Here is a 20,812-nt window from a genome sequence, read left to right as displayed (position 1 = left end):
GATGTACCTCCCTGATGGCTCTGACTATCTCGGTCTCGGATATTTATCGTGTATTTATCGTCCGGGTGTTTCTCGGACAACCTTGATGCATGATCCCTCTCTGGGCTGGCCACTTTCGTTCGCTTGTAAATAAAGTCCTCCCTCTCTCGTCCAGGTGGCTTTGACATGGTGTTGCAGTCGCAGTTGCTGGCTTGTGCGATTTAAAAACTTCTTATAAGAGTATAATTTAACAGCACATAACTATAAAAGAGACGACAATTTTACTTGCACGAATTATCCTATAGACATATAACAGTCCTAATGATTCCTTGAGGCCTTGCAGTGTCACAATGTTCTCCATGGTTCCACAGGCCCCACAGTGTCATGTGACTCCTCTGTTCCATGAGTCCTGCAATGTCACAATGGACCTTTGGACCAATGGACCATGGGGCTTTGCAGTGTCACAACGCTCTCCTTTGGCTCCACAGGGTCACAATGGAGCACTGATTACAGGCAGCCTCTCTGTGTTACCCTGGAGCTTTGTTTCCGTGGGGTCTCGCAGTGTCCCAATGGAGCCTTGGCTGGATGGGGCCTCACAGTGTCACAATGATGCCTACATTCCACTGAGGCACACGGCGTCACTAGGGTCCCCTTGCTTCCATGAGGCCCAGCAATGTCACAGTGGTGTCCATGAATCCATGAGGACTCACAGTATCCCAATGGTCTCTTGATCTCACATGGTCCCACAGTGTCCCAATGGTCCCTTGGGGTCACAAGGCCCCACAGTGTCCCAATGGTCACTTCTTCTCACATGGCCCCACAGTGTAACAATGGTCCCTTGGTTCCATGGTTCCTGGTCTGGTGCATTCCCCTTTCCCCTTCTCAGGCCACCCTGCCAGCTGAGAAATGCTCACTGGGCCTGGGCCTTGGCCAGCAGCCCCTGGGCTCAGCTCCTCTGGAGCTCATCACAGACACTGTCTGCTCCAGGCTCAACCCTTCATCCCCTAGGGAGATGCCAAAGCCTCCACAGGGAGCATTTCCCTTTGCTCAGGGGAATTTCTCACAGGTGCCTTGTAGTGACTCTTTGTGTCTGTGTGCACACAGGAGTGCCTGTGCTCAGGGAAATGTGGCAGAAATGCTGCTCTCTGAGGGCTTTGATTGCCTTGGATAGCTGAGCCAGTCAGGCCTGGAAGTAAGGTTAAGTCATGTTACCCTGATTCTTAAGATTTTCTAAAGCCTTCTGAGTTTCCATTCTGTTGGAGAACCTTCCCACACAATTTCTGTCAACAACATATTGTTTACAATCTTTTATGGGGCTGGACAAACTTGATGTACTAGTGCTTTGTCCAATGTCTTTGGACAGGTGGTCCATTCACTCTCCAATCCAATGTCACCTTTGGGAAAGTATAAAAGTTGGAGTCAGAGAATAAACTTTTCTCTTTACCTTGAAAATAGCAGGTGGCTCGCATCGTGCTTTCACATGTCTTATAGCGACAAAGTCACAAGCTGTAAGCAAAGTTAAATGCTGCTAAGAGTTGTTCTTTTGCTAATTTGTGAAGCTTAATAGAAGTTATAAGCAAAGTTGAATATTGTTAAGTGTTATTCCACAGCTCTGTTTAGCTTTTAGGCTGTATTCCTTTTATCCTTGCCCTCACTGTCCTTTCGTCACACACACACACACACACACACACACACACACCCACACACACACACACACACAAACACACAGAGACACACAGACACCGGGACAGTTCTTGACTCCTTTTCGGTTTGATTGCCTGGATTTTGTTTGGTTTTGTTGTTGCTTTGTTTCCTTGGTGTGCCTGAAGTGTCCAGTCAGGAGCAGAGTGACTCTTGCCAAGGAACTCTGTGGTGCTGTCACTTAATATTAAAGTTGTTTTATGCTACTCCCCTGCTGGGGATTTTTAAAGTGCTCTCAAGCCCTCCTTCATAAGAGGGTGAAGGAGCCCTGGCCAAGCTCTGGCCCTGGGGGCACAGGGATGCTGCTAGGGGGTCCCTGTCTCCCTGTTCCAACTGTGACGGCCCTGAGCCCCTGTCCCCGTGTCAGGCTCTGGGCTTGATCTCCTCGAACATCCTCAGCGGGAGGCTGCAGCGCCAGGGGCAGGGGGACCCAGAGGGACACGGGATGCCACCGGGCACGAGCAGCTTTGGACTTCTCTGGGAGGAACTGTGAGTGGGAGCTGGCTTGAAGTGACCTCCCCAGTAAGGTCACAGAGCCCCTGAGATGTCACACTGCCTCCTGGGATGTCACAGCCCACCCTGAGATCTCACAAATCCCCCTTGTGATGTCACAGAGCCAGTGCTGCTCTATCACTCTGGGATGTCATACAGTTGCGCTGTGATGGCACAGAAGACTCTGGCATCACAAAGTCAGCCCGTGTCACAATCCTCTAGTGCAAGCGGGAATCATGACAGTTCATTTTCCCCATCTCAGAATTAGCAGAAGTAGATAGGCTTATCATGAGAAACTGAATGTGATGAACATGTTAGAAATGCAAGGCTCCAAGTTATTAATTTTTAATTTAATAAAAGTTATTAAGTGTACCAAATATAAACTTTGAGAAAAATGAAAAAAAGCCACTATAAAAAAAAGTCAATGTGGAGCCCGGGATTGCCACCGGGTGAGACACAGGTTTGACAGCTGCAGCAGAGGGTCCTCTATGCTTCACACCGACCGTCCTGTCTGACCCATTTTTATACGATTTTCCTTGCCTGAGCCAGAGTCCCCTTTCTTCCTTTTCAAAGTGCATGTATTCATGTGGAGTTCTTTTCTCTGTGGCAAGTTGAACAATACGTGTCCGGAGAGTGATGAACACCTGTGTTTGCAGTCCCGGAATTCGGATTTGAGATGTACCTCCCTGATGGCTCTGACTATCTCGGTCTCGGATATTTATCGTGTATTTATCGTCCGGGTGTTTCTCGGACAACCTTGATGCATGATCCCTCTCTGGGCTGGCCACTTTCGTTCGCTTGTAAATAAAGTCCTCCCTCTCTCGTCCAGGTGGCTTTGACATGGTGTTGCAGTCGCAGTTGCTGGCTTGTGCGATTTAAAAACTTCTTATAAGAGTATAATTTAACAGCACATAACTATAAAAGAGACGACAATTTTACTTGCACGAATTATCCTATAGACATATAACAGTCCTAATGATTCCTTGAGGCCTTGCAGTGTCACAATGTTCTCCATGGTTCCACAGGCCCCACAGTGTCATGTGACTCCTCTGTTCCATGAGTCCTGCAATGTCACAATGGACCTTTGGACCAATGGACCATGGGGCTTTGCAGTGTCACAACGCTCTCCTTTGGCTCCACAGGGTCACAATGGAGCACTGATTACAGGCAGCCTCTCTGTGTTACCCTGGAGCTTTGTTTCCGTAGGGTCTCGCAGTGTCCCAATGGAGCCTTGGCTGGATGGGGCCTCACAGTGTCACAATGATGCCTACATTCCACTGAGGCACACGGCGTCACTAGGGTCCCCTTGCTTCCATGAGGCCCAGCAATGTCACAGTGGTGTCCATGAATCCATGAGGACTCACAGTATCCCAATGGTCTCTTGATCTCACATGGTCCCACAGTGTCCCAATGGTCCCTTGGGGTCACAAGGCCCCACAGTGTCCCAATGGTCACTTCTTCTCACATGGCCCCACAGTGTAACAATGGTCCCTTGGTTCCATGGTTCCTGGTCTGGTGCATTCCCCTTTCCCCTTCTCAGGCCACCCTGCCAGCTGAGAAATGCTCACTGGGCCTGGGCCTTGGCCAGCAGCCCCTGGGCTCAGCTCCTCTGGAGCTCATCACAGACACTGTCTGCTCCAGGCTCAACCCTTCATCCCCTGGGGAGATGCCAAAGCCTCCACAGGGAGCATTTCCCTTTGCTCAGGGGAATTTCTCACAGGTGCCTTGTAGTGACTCTTTGTGTCTGTGTGCACACAGGAGTGCCTGTGCTCAGGGAAATGTGGCAGAAATGCTGCTCTCTGAGGGCTTTGATTGCCTTGGATAGCTGAGCCAGTCAGGCCTGGAAGTAAGGTTAAGTCATGTTACCCTGATTCTTAAGATTTTCTAAAGCCTTCTGAGTTTCCATTCTGTTGGAGAACCTTCCCACACAATTTCTGTCAACAACATATTGTTTACAATCTTTTATGGGGCTGGACAAACTTGATGTACTAGTGCTTTGTCCAATGTCTTTGGACAGGTGGTCCATTCACTCTCCAATCCAATGTCACCTTTGGGAAAGTATAAAAGTTGGAGTCAGAGAATAAACTTTTCTCTTTACCTTGAAAATAGCAGGTGGCTCGCATCGTGCTTTCACATGTCTTATAGCGACAAAGTCACAAGCTGTAAGCAAAGTTAAATGCTGCTAAGAGTTGTTCTTTTGCTAATTTGTGAAGCTTAATAGAAGTTATAAGCAAAGTTGAATATTGTTAAGTGTTATTCCACAGCTCTGTTTAGCTTTTAGGCTGTATTCCTTTTATCCTTGCCCTCACTGTCCTTTCGTCACACACACACACACACACACACACACACACACCCACACACACACACACACACAAACACACAGAGACACACAGACACCGGGACAGTTCTTGACTCCTTTTCGGTTTGATTGCCTGGATTTTGTTTGGTTTTGTTGTTGCTTTGTTTCCTTGGTGTGCCTGAAGTGTCCAGTCAGGAGCAGAGTGACTCTTGCCAAGGAACTCTGTGGTGCTGTCACTTAATATTAAAGTTGTTTTATGCTACTCCCCTGCTGGGGATTTTTAAAGTGCTCTCAAGCCCTCCTTCATAAGAGGGTGAAGGAGCCCTGGCCAAGCTCTGGCCCTGGGGGCACAGGGATGCTGCTAGGGGGTCCCTGTCTCCCTGTTCCAACTGTGACGGCCCTGAGCCCCTGTCCCCGTGTCAGGCTCTGGGCTTGATCTCCTCGAACATCCTCAGCGGGAGGCTGCAGCGCCAGGGGCAGGGGGACCCAGAGGGACACGGGATGCCACCGGGCACGAGCAGCTTTGGACTTCTCTGGGAGGAACTGTGAGTGGGAGCTGGCTTGAAGTGACCTCCCCAGTAAGGTCACAGAGCCCCTGAGATGTCACACTGCCTCCTGGGATGTCACAGCCCACCCTGAGATCTCACAAATCCCCCTTGTGATGTCACAGAGCCAGTGCTGCTCTATCACTCTGGGATGTCATACAGTTGCGCTGTGATGGCACAGAAGACTCTGGCATCACAAAGTCAGCCCGTGTCACAATCCTCTAGTGCAAGCGGGAATCATGACAGTTCATTTTCCCCATCTCAGAATTAGCAGAAGTAGATAGGCTTATCATGAGAAACTGAATGTGATGAACATGTTAGAAATGCAAGGCTCCAAGTTATTAATTTTTAATTTAATAAAAGTTATTAAGTGTACCAAATATAAACTTTGAGAAAAATGAAAAAAAGCCACTATAAAAAAAAGTCAATGTGGAGCCCGGGATTGCCACCGGGTGAGACACAGGTTGGACAGCTGCAGCAGAGGGTCCTCTATGCTTCACACCGACCGTCCTGTCTGACCCATTTTTATACGATTTTCCTTGCCTGAGCCAGAGTCCCCTTTCTTCCTTTTCAAAGTGCATGTATTTATGTGGAGTTCTTTTCTCTGTGGCAAGTTGAACAATACGTGTCCGGAGAGTGATGAACACCTGTGTTTGCAGTCCCGGAATTCGGATTTGAGATGTACCTCCCTGATGGCTCTGACTATCTCGGTCTCGGATATTTATCGTGTATTTATCGTCCGGGTGTTTCTCGGACAACCTTGATGCATGATCCCTCTCTGGGCTGGCCACTTTCGTTCGCTTGTAAATAAAGTCCTCCCTCTCTCGTCCAGGTGGCTTTGACATGGTGTTGCAGTCGCAGTTGCTGGCTTGTGCGATTTAAAAACTTCTTATAAGAGTATAATTTAACAGCACATAACTATAAAAGAGACGACAATTTTACTTGCACGAATTATCCTATAGACATATAACAGTCCTAATGATTCCTTGAGGCCTTGCAGTGTCACAATGTTCTCCATGGTTCCACAGGCCCCACAGTGTCATGTGACTCCTCTGTTCCATGAGTCCTGCAATGTCACAATGGACCTTTGGACCAATGGACCATGGGGCTTTGCAGTGTCACAACGCTCTCCTTTGGCTCCACAGGGTCACAATGGAGCACTGATTACAGGCAGCCTCTCTGTGTTACCCTGGAGCTTTGTTTCCGTGGGGTCTCGCAGTGTCCCAATGGAGCCTTGGCTGGATGGGGCCTCACAGTGTCACAATGATGCCTACATTCCACTGAGGCACACGGCGTCACTAGGGTCCCCTTGCTTCCATGAGGCCCAGCAATGTCACAGTGGTGTCCATGAATCCATGAGGACTCACAGTATCCCAATGGTCTCTTGATCTCACATGGTCCCACAGTGTCCCAATGGTCCCTTGGGGTCACAAGGCCCCACAGTGTCCCAATGGTCACTTCTTCTCACATGGCCCCACAGTGTAACAATGGTCCCTTGGTTCCATGGTTCCTGGTCTGGTGCATTCCCCTTTCCCCTTCTCAGGCCACCCTGCCAGCTGAGAAATGCTCACTGGGCCTGGGCCTTGGCCAGCAGCCCCTGGGCTCAGCTCCTCTGGAGCTCATCACAGACACTGTCTGCTCCAGGCTCAACCCTTCATCCCCTGGGGAGATGCCAAAGCCTCCACAGGGAGCATTTCCCTTTGCTCAGGGGAATTTCTCACAGGTGCCTTGTAGTGACTCTTTGTGTCTGTGTGCACACAGGAGTGCCTGTGCTCAGGGAAATGTGGCAGAAATGCTGCTCTCTGAGGGCTTTGATTGCCTTGGATAGCTGAGCCAGTCAGGCCTGGAAGTAAGGTTAAGTCATGTTACCCTGATTCTTAAGATTTTCTAAAGCCTTCTGAGTTTCCATTCTGTTGGAGAACCTTCCCACACAATTTCTGTCAACAACATATTGTTTACAATCTTTTATGGGGCTGGACAAACTTGATGTACTAGTGCTTTGTCCAATGTCTTTGGACAGGTGGTCCATTCACTCTCCAATCCAATGTCACCTTTGGGAAAGTATAAAAGTTGGAGTCAGAGAATAAACTTTTCTCTTTACCTTGAAAATAGCAGGTGGCTCGCATCGTGCTTTCACATGTCTTATAGCGACAAAGTCACAAGCTGTAAGCAAAGTTAAATGCTGCTAAGAGTTGTTCTTTTGCTAATTTGTGAAGCTTAATAGAAGTTATAAGCAAAGTTGAATATTGTTAAGTGTTATTCCACAGCTCTGTTTAGCTTTTAGGCTGTATTCCTTTTATCCTTGCCCTCACTGTCCTTTCGTCACACACACACACACACACACACACACACACACCCACACACACACACACACACAAACACACAGAGACACACAGACACCGGGACAGTTCTTGACTCCTTTTCGGTTTGATTGCCTGGATTTTGTTTGGTTTTGTTGTTGCTTTGTTTCCTTGGTGTGCCTGAAGTGTCCAGTCAGGAGCAGAGTGACTCTTGCCAAGGAACTCTGTGGTGCTGTCACTTAATATTAAAGTTGTTTTATGCTACTCCCCTGCTGGGGATTTTTAAAGTGCTCTCAAGCCCTCCTTCATAAGAGGGTGAAGGAGCCCTGGCCAAGCTCTGGCCCTGGGGGCACAGGGATGCTGCTAGGGGGTCCCTGTCTCCCTGTTCCAACTGTGACGGCCCTGAGCCCCTGTCCCCGTGTCAGGCTCTGGGCTTGATCTCCTCGAACATCCTCAGCGGGAGGCTGCAGCGCCAGGGGCAGGGGGACCCAGAGGGACACGGGATGCCACCGGGCACGAGCAGCTTTGGACTTCTCTGGGAGGAACTGTGAGTGGGAGCTGGCTTGAAGTGACCTCCCCAGTAAGGTCACAGAGCCCCTGAGATGTCACACTGCCTCCTGGGATGTCACAGCCCACCCTGAGATCTCACAAATCCCCCTTGTGATGTCACAGAGCCAGTGCTGCTCTATCACTCTGGGATGTCATACAGTTGCGCTGTGATGGCACAGAAGACTCTGGCATCACAAAGTCAGCCCGTGTCACAATCCTCTAGTGCAAGCGGGAATCATGACAGTTCATTTTCCCCATCTCAGAATTAGCAGAAGTAGATAGGCTTATCATGAGAAACTGAATGTGATGAACATGTTAGAAATGCAAGGCTCCAAGTTATTAATTTTTAATTTAATAAAAGTTATTAAGTGTACCAAATATAAACTTTGAGAAAAATGAAAAAAAGCCACTATAAAAAAAAGTCAATGTGGAGCCCGGGATTGCCACCGGGTGAGACACAGGTTTGACAGCTGCAGCAGAGGGTCCTCTATGCTTCACACCGACCGTCCTGTCTGACCCATTTTTATACGATTTTCCTTGCCTGAGCCAGAGTCCCCTTTCTTCCTTTTCAAAGTGCATGTATTTATGTGGAGTTCTTTTCTCTGTGGCAAGTTGAACAATACGTGTCCGGAGAGTGATGAACACCTGTGTTTGCAGTCCCGGAATTCGGATTTGAGATGTACCTCCCTGATGGCTCTGACTATCTCGGTCTCGGATATTTATCGTGTATTTATCGTCCGGGTGTTTCTCGGACAACCTTGATGCATGATCCCTCTCTGGGCTGGCCACTTTCGTTCGCTTGTAAATAAAGTCCTCCCTCTCTCGTCCAGGTGGCTTTGACATGGTGTTGCAGTCGCAGTTGCTGGCTTGTGCGATTTAAAAACTTCTTATAAGAGTATAATTTAACAGCACATAACTATAAAAGAGACGACAATTTTACTTGCACGAATTATCCTATAGACATATAACAGTCCTAATGATTCCTTGAGGCCTTGCAGTGTCACAATGTTCTCCATGGTTCCACAGGCCCCACAGTGTCATGTGACTCCTCTGTTCCATGAGTCCTGCAATGTCACAATGGACCTTTGGACCAATGGACCATGGGGCTTTGCAGTGTCACAACGCTCTCCTTTGGCTCCACAGGGTCACAATGGAGCACTGATTACAGGCAGCCTCTCTGTGTTACCCTGGAGCTTTGTTTCCGTGGGGTCTCGCAGTGTCCCAATGGAGCCTTGGCTGGATGGGGCCTCACAGTGTCACAATGATGCCTACATTCCACTGAGGCACACGGCGTCACTAGGGTCCCCTTGCTTCCATGAGGCCCAGCAATGTCACAGTGGTGTCCATGAATCCATGAGGACTCACAGTATCCCAATGGTCTCTTGATCTCACATGGTCCCACAGTGTCCCAATGGTCCCTTGGGGTCACAAGGCCCCACAGTGTCCCAATGGTCACTTCTTCTCACATGGCCCCACAGTGTAACAATGGTCCCTTGGTTCCATGGTTCCTGGTCTGGTGCATTCCCCTTTCCCCTTCTCAGGCCACCCTGCCAGCTGAGAAATGCTCACTGGGCCTGGGCCTTGGCCAGCAGCCCCTGGGCTCAGCTCCTCTGGAGCTCATCACAGACACTGTCTGCTCCAGGCTCAACCCTTCATCCCCTGGGGAGATGCCAAAGCCTCCACAGGGAACATTTCCCTTTGCTCAGGGGAATTTCTCACAGGTGCCTTGTAGTGACTCTTTGTGTCTGTGTGCACACAGGAGTGCCTGTGCTCAGGGAAATGTGGCAGAAATGCTGCTCTCTGAGGGCTTTGATTGCCTTGGATAGCTGAGCCAGTCAGGCCTGGAAGTAAGGTTAAGTCATGTTACCCTGATTCTTAAGATTTTCTAAAGCCTTCTGAGTTTCCATTCTGTTGGAGAACCTTCCCACACAATTTCTGTCAACAACATATTGTTTACAATCTTTTATGGGGCTGGACAAACTTGATGTACTAGTGCTTTGTCCAATGTCTTTGGACAGGTGGTCCATTCACTCTCCAATCCAATGTCACCTTTGGGAAAGTATAAAAGTTGGAGTCAGAGAATAAACTTTTCTCTTTACCTTGAAAATAGCAGGTGGCTCGCATCGTGCTTTCACATGTCTTATAGCGACAAAGTCACAAGCTGTAAGCAAAGTTAAATGCTGCTAAGAGTTGTTCTTTTGCTAATTTGTGAAGCTTAATAGAAGTTATAAGCAAAGTTGAATATTGTTAAGTGTTATTCCACAGCTCTGTTTAGCTTTTAGGCTGTATTCCTTTAATCCTTGCCCTCACTGTCCTTTCGTCACACACACACACACACACACACACACACCCACACACACACACACAAACACACAAACACACAGAGACACACAGACACCGGGACAGTTCTTGACTCCTTTTTGGTTTGATTGCCTGGATTTTGTTTGGTTTTGTTGTTGCTTTGTTTCCTTGGTGTGCCTGAAGTGTCCAGTCAGGAGCAGAGTGACTCTTGCCAAGGAACTCTGTGGTGCTGTCACTTAATATTAAAGCTGTTTTATGCTACTCCCCTGCTGGGGATTTTTAAAGTGCTCTCAAGCCCTCCTTCATAAGAGGGTGAAGGAGCCCTGGCCAAGCTCTGGCCCTGGGGGCACAGGGATGCTGCTAGGGGGTCCCTGTCTCCCTGTTCCAACTGTGACGGCCCTGAGCCCCTGTCCCCGTGTCAGGCTCTGGGCTTGATCTCCTCGAACATCCTCAGCGGGAGGCTGCAGCGCCAGGGGCAGGGGGACCCAGAGGGACATGGGATGCCACCGGGCACGAGCAGCTTTGGACTTCTCTGGGAGGAACTGTGAGTGGGAGCTGGCTTGAAGTGACCTCCCCAGTAAGGTCACAGAGCCCCTGAGATGTCACACTGCCTCCTGGGATGTCACAGCCCACCCTGAGATCTCACAAATCCCCCTTGTGATGTCACAGAGCCAGTGCTGCTCTATCACTCTGGGATGTCATACAGTTGCGCTGTGATGGCACAGAAGACTCTGGCATCACAAAGTCAGCCCGTGTCGCAATCCTCTAGTGCAAGCGGGAATCATGACAGTTCATTTTCCCCATCTCAGAATTAGCAGAAGTAGATAGGCTTATCATGAGAAACCGAATGTGATGAACATGTTAGAAATGCAAGGCTCCAAGTTATTAATTTTTAATTTAATAAAAGTTATTAAGTGTACCAAATATAAACTTTGAGAAAAATGAAAAAAAGCCACTATAAAAAAAAGTCAATGTGGAGCCCGGGATTGCCACCGGGTGAGACACAGGTTTGACAGCTGCAGCAGAGGGTCCTCTATGCTTCACACCGACCGTCCTGTCTGACCCATTTTTATACGATTTTCCTTGCCTGAGCCAGAGTCCCCTTTCTTCCTTTTCAAAGTGCATGTATTCATGTGGAGTTCTTTTCTCTGTGGCAAGTTGAACAATACGTGTCCGGAGAGTGATGAACACCTGTGTTTGCAGTCCCGGAATTCGGATTTGAGATGTACCTCCCTGATGGCTCTGACTATCTCGGTCTCGGATATTTATCGTGTATTTATCGTCCGGGTGTTTCTCGGACAACCTTGATGCATGATCCCTCTCTGGGCTGGCCACTTTCGTTCGCTTGTAAATAAAGTCCTCCCTCTCTCGTCCAGGTGGCTTTGACATGGTGTTGCAGTCGCAGTTGCTGGCTTGTGCGATTTAAAAACTTCTTATAAGAGTATAATTTAACAGCACATAACTATAAAAGAGACGACAATTTTACTTGCACGAATTATCCTATAGACATATAACAGTCCTAATGATTCCTTGAGGCCTTGCAGTGTCACAATGTTCTCCATGGTTCCACAGGCCCCACAGTGTCATGTGACTCCTCTGTTCCATGAGTCCTGCAATGTCACAATGGACCTTTGGACCAATGGACCATGGGGCTTTGCAGTGTCACAACGCTCTCCTTTGGCTCCACAGGGTCACAATGGAGCACTGATTACAGGCAGCCTCTCTGTGTTACCCTGGAGCTTTGTTTCCGTAGGGTCTCGCAGTGTCCCAATGGAGCCTTGGCTGGATGGGGCCTCACAGTGTCACAATGATGCCTACATTCCACTGAGGCACACGGCGTCACTAGGGTCCCCTTGCTTCCATGAGGCCCAGCAATGTCACAGTGGTGTCCATGAATCCATGAGGACTCACAGTATGCCAATGGTCTCTTGATCTCACATGGTCCCACAGTGTCCCAATGGTCCCTTGGGGTCACAAGGCCCCACAGTGTCCCAATGGTCACTTCTTCTCACATGGCCCCACAGTGTAACAATGGTCCCTTGGTTCCATGGTTCCTGGTCTGGTGCATTCCCCTTTCCCCTTCTCAGGCCACCCTGCCAGCTGAGAAATGCTCACTGGGCCTGGGCCTTGGCCAGCAGCCCCTGGGCTCAGCTCCTCTGGAGCTCATCACAGACACTGTCTGCTCCAGGCTCAACCCTTCATCCCCTGGGGAGATGCCAAAGCCTCCACAGGGAGCATTTCCCTTTGCTCAGGGGAATTTCTCACAGGTGCCTTGTAGTGACTCTTTGTGTCTGTGTGCACACAGGAGTGCCTGTGCTCAGGGAAATGTGGCAGAAATGCTGCTCTCTGAGGGCTTTGATTGCCTTGGATAGCTGAGCCAGTCAGGCCTGGAAGTAAGGTTAAGTCATGTTACCCTGATTCTTAAGATTTTCTAAAGCCTTCTGAGTTTCCATTCTGTTGGAGAACCTTCCCACACAATTTCTGTCAACAACATATTGTTTACAATCTTTTATGGGGCTGGACAAACTTGATGTACTAGTGCTTTGTCCAATGTCTTTGGACAGGTGGTCCATTCACTCTCCAATCCAATGTCACCTTTGGGAAAGTATAAAAGTTGGAGTCAGAGAATAAACTTTTCTCTTTACCTTGAAAATAGCAGGTGGCTCGCATCGTGCTTTCACATGTCTTATAGCGACAAAGTCACAAGCTGTAAGCAAAGTTAAATGCTGCTAAGAGTTGTTCTTTTGCTAATTTGTGAAGCTTAATAGAAGTTATAAGCAAAGTTGAATATTGTTAAGTGTTATTCCACAGCTCTGTTTAGCTTTTAGGCTGTATTCCTTTTATCCTTGCCCTCACTGTCCTTTCGTCACACACACACACACACACACACACACACACACACCCACACACACACACACACACAAACACACAGAGACACACAGACACCGGGACAGTTCTTGACTCCTTTTCGGTTTGATTGCCTGGATTTTGTTTGGTTTTGTTGTTGCTTTGTTTCCTTGGTGTGCCTGAAGTGTCCAGTCAGGAGCAGAGTGACTCTTGCCAAGGAACTCTGTGGTGCTGTCACTTAATATTAAAGTTGTTTTATGCTACTCCCCTGCTGGGGATTTTTAAAGTGCTCTCAAGCCCTCCTTCATAAGAGGGTGAAGGAGCCCTGGCCAAGCTCTGGCCCTGGGGGCACAGGGATGCTGCTAGGGGGTCCCTGTCTCCCTGTTCCAACTGTGACGGCCCTGAGCCCCTGTCCCCGTGTCAGGCTCTGGGCTTGATCTCCTCGAACATCCTCAGCGGGAGGCTGCAGCGCCAGGGGCAGGGGGACCCAGAGGGACACGGGATGCCACCGGGCACGAGCAGCTTTGGACTTCTCTGGGAGGAACTGTGAGTGGGAGCTGGCTTGAAGTGACCTCCCCAGTAAGGTCACAGAGCCCCTGAGATGTCACACTGCCTCCTGGGATGTCACAGCCCACCCTGAGATCTCACAAATCCCCCTTGTGATGTCACAGAGCCAGTGCTGCTCTATCACTCTGGGATGTCATACAGTTGCGCTGTGATGGCACAGAAGACTCTGGCATCACAAAGTCAGCCCGTGTCACAATCCTCTAGTGCAAGCGGGAATCATGACAGTTCATTTTCCCCATCTCAGAATTAGCAGAAGTAGATAGGCTTATCATGAGAAACTGAATGTGATGAACATGTTAGAAATGCAAGGCTCCAAGTTATTAATTTTTAATTTAATAAAAGTTATTAAGTGTACCAAATATAAACTTTGAGAAAAATGAAAAAAAGCCACTATAAAAAAAAGTCAATGTGGAGCCCGGGATTGCCACCGGGTGAGACACAGGTTTGACAGCTGCAGCAGAGGGTCCTCTATGCTTCACACCGACCGTCCTGTCTGACCCATTTTTATACGATTTTCCTTGCCTGAGCCAGAGTCCCCTTTCTTCCTTTTCAAAGTGCATGTATTCATGTGGAGTTCTTTTCTCTGTGGCAAGTTGAACAATACGTGTCCGGAGAGTGATGAACACCTGTGTTTGCAGTCCCGGAATTCGGATTTGAGATGTACCTCCCTGATGGCTCTGACTATCTCGGTCTCGGATATTTATCGTGTATTTATCGTCCGGGTGTTTCTCGGACAACCTTGATGCATGATCCCTCTCTGGGCTGGCCACTTTCGTTCGCTTGTAAATAAAGTCCTCCCTCTCTCGTCCAGGTGGCTTTGACATGGTGTTGCAATCGCTGTTGCTGGCTTGTGCGATTTAAATCTTCCTATAAGAGTATAATTTAACAGCACATAACTATAAAAGAGACGACAATTTTATTTGCACGAATTATCCTATAGACATATAACAGTCCTAATGATTCCATGAGGCCTTGCAGTGTCACAATGTTCTCCATGGTTCCACAGGCCCCACAGTGTCATGTGACTCCTCTGTTCCATGAGTCCTGCAATGTCACAATGGACCTTTGGACCAATGGACCATGGGGCTTTGCAGTGTCACAACGCTCTCCTTTGGCTCCACAGGGTCACAATGGAGCACTGATTACAGGCAGCCTCTCTGTGTTACCCTGGAGCTTTGTTTCCGTGGGGTCTCGCAGTGTCCCAATGGAGCCTTGGTTGGATGGGGCCTCACAGTGTCACAATGATGCCTACATTCCACTGAGGCACACGGCGTCACTAGGGTCCCCTTGCTTCCATGAGGCCCAGCAATGTCACAGTGGTGTCCATGAATCCATGAGGACTCACAGTATCCCAATGGTCTCTTGATCTCACATGGTCCCACAGTGTCCCAATGGTCCCTTGGTCTCACAAGGCCCCACAGTGTCCCAATGGTCACTTCTTCTCACATGGCCCCACAGTGTAACAATGGTCCCTTGGTTCCATGGTTCCTGGTCTGGTGCATTCCCCTTTCCCCTTCTCAGGCCACCCTGCCAGCTGAGAAATGCTCACTGGGCCAGGGTCTTGGCCAGCAGCCCCTGGGCTCAGCTCCTCTGGAGCTCATCACAGACACTGTCTGCTCCAGGCTCAACCCTTCATCCCCTGGGGAGATGCCAAAGCCTCCACAGGGAACATTTCCCTTTGCTCAGGGGAATTTCTCACAGGTGCCTTGTAGTGACTCTTTGTGTCTGTGTGCACACAGGAGTGCCTGTGCTCAGGGAAATGTGGCAGAAATGCTGCTCTCTGAGGGCTTTGATTGCCTTGGATAGCTGAGCCAGTCAGGCCTGGAAGTAAGGTTAAGTCATGTCACCCTGATTCTTAAGATTTTCTAAAGCCTTCTGAGTTTCCATTCTGTTGGAGAACCTTCCCACACAATTTCTGTCAACAACATATTGTTTACAATCTTTTATGGGGCTGGACAAACTTGATGTACTAGTGCTTTGTCCAATGTCTTTGGACAGGTGGTCCATTCACTCTCCAATCCAATGTCACCTTTGGGAAAGTATAAAAGTTGGAGTCAGAGAATAAACTTTTCTCTTTACCTTGAAAATAGCAGGTGGCTCGCGTCGTGCTTTCACGTGTCTTATAGCGACAAAGTCACAAGCTGTAAGCAAAGTTAAATGCTGCTAAGAGTTGTTCTTTTGCTAATTTGTGAAGCTTAATAGAAGTTATAAGCAAAGTTGAATATTGTTAAGTGTTATTCCACAGCTCTGTTTAGCTTTTAGGCTGTATTCCTTTAATCCTTGCCCTCACTGTCCTTTCGTCACACACACACACACACACACACACACACCCACACACACACACACAAACACACAAACACACAGAGACACACAGACACCGGGACAGTTCTTGACTCCTTTTTGGTTTGATTGCCTGGATTTTGTTTGGTTTTGTTGTTGCTTTGTTTCCTTGGTGTGCCTGAAGTGTCCAGTCAGGAGCAGAGTGACTCTTGCCAAGGAACTCTGTGGTGCTGTCACTTAATATTAAAGCTGTTTTATGCTACTCCCCTGCTGGGGATTTTTAAAGTGCTCTCAAGCCCTCCTTCATAAGAGGGTGAAGGAGCCCTGGCCAAGCTCTGGCCCTGGGGGCACAGGGATGCTGCTAGGGGGTCCCTGTCTCCCTGTTCCAACTGTGACGGCCCTGAGCCCCTGTCCCCGTGTCAGGCTCTGGGCTTGATCTCCTCGAACATCCTCAGCGGGAGGCTGCAGCGCCAGGGGCAGGGGGACCCAGAGGGACACGGGATGCCACCGGGCACGAGCAGCTTTGGACTTCTCTGGGAGGAACTGTGAGTGGGAGCTGGCTTGAAGTGACCTCCCCAGTAAGGTCACAGAGCCCCTGAGATGTCACACTGCCTCCTGGGATGTCACAGCCCACCCTGAGATCTCACAAATCCCCCTTGTGATGTCACAGAGCCAGTGCTGCTCTAGCACTCTGGGATGTCATACAGTTGCGCTGTGATGGCACAGAAGACTCTGGCATCACAAAGTCAGCCCGTGTCGCAATCCTCTAGTGCAAGCGGGAATCATGACAGTTCATTTTCCCCATCTCAGAATTAGCAGAAGTAGATAGGCTTATCATGAGAAACCGAATGTGATGAACATGTTAGAAATGCAAGGCTCCAAGTTATTAATTTTTAATTTAATAAAAGTTATTAAGTGTACCAAATATAAACTTTGAGAAAAATGAAAAAAAGCCACTATAAAAAAAAGTCAATGTGGAGCCCGGGATTGCCACCGGGTGAGACACAGGTTTGACAGCTGCAGCAGAGGGTCCTCTATGCTTCACACCGACCGTCCTGTCTGACCCATTTTTATACGATTTTCCTTGCCTGAGCCAGAGTCCCCTTTCTTCCTTTTCAAAGTGCATGTATTCATGTGGAGTTCTTTTCTCTGTGGCAAGTTGAACAATACGTGTCCGGAGAGTGATGAACACCTGTGTTTGCAGTCCCGGAATTCGGATTTGAGATGTACCTCCCTGATGACTCTGACTATCTCGGTCTCGGATATTTATCGTGTATTTATCGTCCAGGTGTTTCTCGGACAACCTTGATGCATGATCCCTCTCTGGGCTGGCCACTTTCGTTCGCTTGTAAATAAAGTCCTCCCTCTCTCGTCCAGGTGGCTTTGACATGGTGTTGCAGTCGCAGTTGCTGGCTTGTGCGATTTAAAAACTTCCTATAAGAGTATAATTTAACAGCACATAACTATAAAAGAGACGACAATTTTATTTGCACGAATTATCCTATAGACATATAACAGTCCTAATGATTCCTTGAGGCCTTGCAGTGTCACAATGTTCTCCATGGTTCCACAGGCCCCACAGTGTCATGTGACTCCTCTGTTCCATGAGTCCTGCAATGTCACAATGGACCTTTGGACCAATGGACCATGGGGCTTTGCAGTGTCACAACGCTCTCCTTTGGCTCCACAGGGTCACAATGGAGCACTGATTACAGGCAGCCTCTCTGTGTTACCCTGGAGCTTTGTTTCCGTGGGGTCTCGCAGTGTCCCAATGGAGCCTTGGCTGGATGGGGCCTCACAGTGTCACAATGATGCCTACATTCCACTGAGGCACACGGCGTCACTAGGGTCCCCTTGCTTCCATGAGGCCCAGCAATGTCACAGTGGTGTCCATGAATCCATGAGGACTCACAGTATCCCAATGGTCTCTTGATCTCACATGGTCCCACAGTGTCCCAATGGTCCCTTGGTCTCACAAGGCCCCACAGTGTCCCAATGGTCACTTCTTCTCACATGGCCCCACAGTGTAACAATGGTCCCTTGGTTCCATGGTTCCTGGTCTGGTGCATTCCCCTTTCCCCTTCTCAGGCCACCCTGCCAGCTGAGAAATGCTCACTGGGCCAGGGCCTTGGCCAGCAGCCCCTGGGCTCAGCTCCTCTGGAGCTCATCACAGACACTGTCTGCTCCAGGCTCAACCCTTCATCCCCTGGGGAGATGCCAAAGCCTCCACAGGGAACATTTCCCTTTGCTCAGGGGAATTTCTCACAGGTGCCTTGTAGTGACTCTTTGTGTCTGTGTGCACACAGGAGTGCCTGTGCTCAGGGAAATGTGGCAGAAATGCTGCTCTCTGAGGGCTTTGATTGCCTTGGATAGCTGAGCCAGTCAGGCCTGGAAGTAAGGTTAAGTCATGTCACCCTGATTCTTAAGATTTTCTAAAGCCTTCTGAGTTTCCATTCTGTTGGAGAACCTTCCCACACAATTTCTGTCAACAACATATTGTTTACAATCTTTTATGGGGCTGGACAAACTTGATGTACTAGTGCTTTGTCCAATGTCTTTGGACAGGTGGTCCATTCACTCTCCAATCCAATGTCACCTTTGGGAAAGTATAAAAGTTGGAGTCAGAGAATAAACTTTTCTCTTTACCTTGAAAATAGCAGGTGGCTCGCGTCGTGCTTTCACGTGTCTTATAGCGACAAAGTCACAAGCTGTAAGCAAAGTTAAATGCTGCTAAGAGTTGTTCTTTTGCTAATTTGTGAAGCTTAATAGAAGTTATAAGCAAAGTTGAATATTGTTAAGTGTTATTCCACAGCTCTGTTTAGCTTTTAGGCTGTATTCCTTTAATCCTTGCCCTCACTGTCCTTTCGTCACACACACACACACACACACACACACCCACACACACACACACAAACACACAAACACACAGAGACACACAGACACCGGGACAGTTCTTGACTCCTTTTTGGTTTGATTGCCTGGATTTTGTTTGGTTTTGTTGTTGCTTTGTTTCCTTGGTGTGCCTGAAGTGTCCAGTCAGGAGCAGAGTGACTCTTGCCAAGGAACTCTGTGGTGCTGTCACTTAATATTAAAGTTGTTTTATGCTACTCCCCTGCTGGGGATTTTTAAAGTGCTCTCAAGCCCTCCTTCATAAGAGGGTGAAGGAGCCCTGGCCAAGCTCTGGCCCTGGGGGCACAGGGATGCTGCTAGGGGGTCCCTGTCTCCCTGTTCCAACTGTGACGGCCCTGAGCCCCTGTCCCCGTGTCAGGCTCTGGGCTTGATCTCCTCGAACATCCTCAGCGGGAGGCTGCAGCGCCAGGGGCAGGGGGACCCAGAGGGACACGGGATGCCACCGGGCACGAGCAGCTTTGGACTTCTCTGGGAGGAACTGTGAGTGGGAGCTGGCTTGAAGTGACCTCCCCAGTAAGGTCACAGAGCCCCTGAGATGTCACACTGCCTCCTGGGATGTCACAGCCCACCCTGAGATCTCACAAATCCCCCTTGTGATGTCACAGAGCCAGTGCTGCTCTAGCACTCTGGGATGTCATACAGTTGCGCTGTGATGGCACAGAAGACTCTGGCATTACAAAGTCAGCCCGTGTCACAATCCTCTAGTGCAAGCGGGAATCATGACAGTTCATTTTCCCCATCTCAGAATTAGCAGAAGTAGATAGGCTTATCATGAGAAACTGAATGTGATGAACATGTTAGAAATGCAAGGCTCCAAGTTATTAATTTTTAATTTAATAAAAGTTATTAAGTGTACCAAATATAAACTTTGAGAAAAATGAAAAAAAGCCACTATAAAAAAAAGTCAATGTGGAGCCCGGGATTGCCACCGGGTGAGACACAGGTTGGACAGCTGCAGCAGAGAGTCCTCTATGCTTCACACCGACCGTCCTGTCTGACCCATTTTTATACGATTTTCCTTGCCTGAGCCAGAGTCCCCTTTCTGCCTTTTCAAAGTGCATGTATTCATGTGGAGTTCTTTTCTCTGTGGCAAGTTGAACAATACGTGTCCGGAGAGTGATGAACACCTGTGTTTGCAGTCCCGGAATTCGGATTTGAGATGTACCTCCCTGATGGCTCTGACTATCTCGGTCTCGGATATTTATCGTGTATTTATCGTCCGGGTGTTTCTCGGACAACCTTGATGCATGATCCCTCTCTGGGCTGGCCACTTTCGTTCGCTTGTAAATAAAGTCCTCCCTCTCTCGTCCAGGTGGCTTTGACATGGTGTTGCAGTCGCAGTTGCTGGCTTGTGCGATTTAAAAACTTCCTATAAGAGTATAATTTAACAGCACATAACTATAAAAGAGACGACAATTTTATTTGCACGAATTATCCTATAGACATATAACAGTCCTAATGATTCCTTGAGGCCTTGCAGTGTCACAATGTTCTCCATGGTTCCCCAGGCCCCACAGTGTCATGTGACTCCTCTGTTCCATGAGTCCTGCAATGTCACAATGGACCTTTGGACCAATGGACCATGGGGCTTTGCAGTGTCACAACGCTCTCCTTTGGCTCCACAGGGTCACAATGGAGCACTGATTACAGGCAGCCTCTCTGTGTTACCCTGGAGCTTTGTTTCCGTGGGGTCTCGCAGTGTCCCAATGGAGCCTTGGCTGGATGGGGCCTCACAGTGTCACAATGATGCCTACATTCCACTGAGGCACACGGCGTCACTAGGGTCCCCTTGCTTCCATGAGGCCCAGCAATGTCACAGTGGTGTCCATGAATCCATGAGGACTCACAGTATCCCAATGGTCTCTTGATCTCACATGGTCCCACAGTGTCCCAATGGTCCCTTGGTCTCACAAGGCCCCACAGTGTCCCAATGGTCACTTCTTCTCACATGGCCCCACAGTGTAACAATGGTCCCTTGGTTCCATGGTTCCTGGTCTGGTGCATTCCCCTTTCCCCTTCTCAGGCCACCCTGCCAGCTGAGA

Source organism: Lonchura striata, chromosome 37, assembly GCF_050655825.1.
Source record: "Lonchura striata isolate lonStrDom1 chromosome 37, ASM5065582v1, whole genome shotgun sequence".
In the NCBI taxonomy this organism is placed as follows: domain Eukaryota; kingdom Metazoa; phylum Chordata; class Aves; order Passeriformes; family Estrildidae; genus Lonchura; species Lonchura striata.
Note: the sequence above shows the minus strand (reverse complement) of the source record.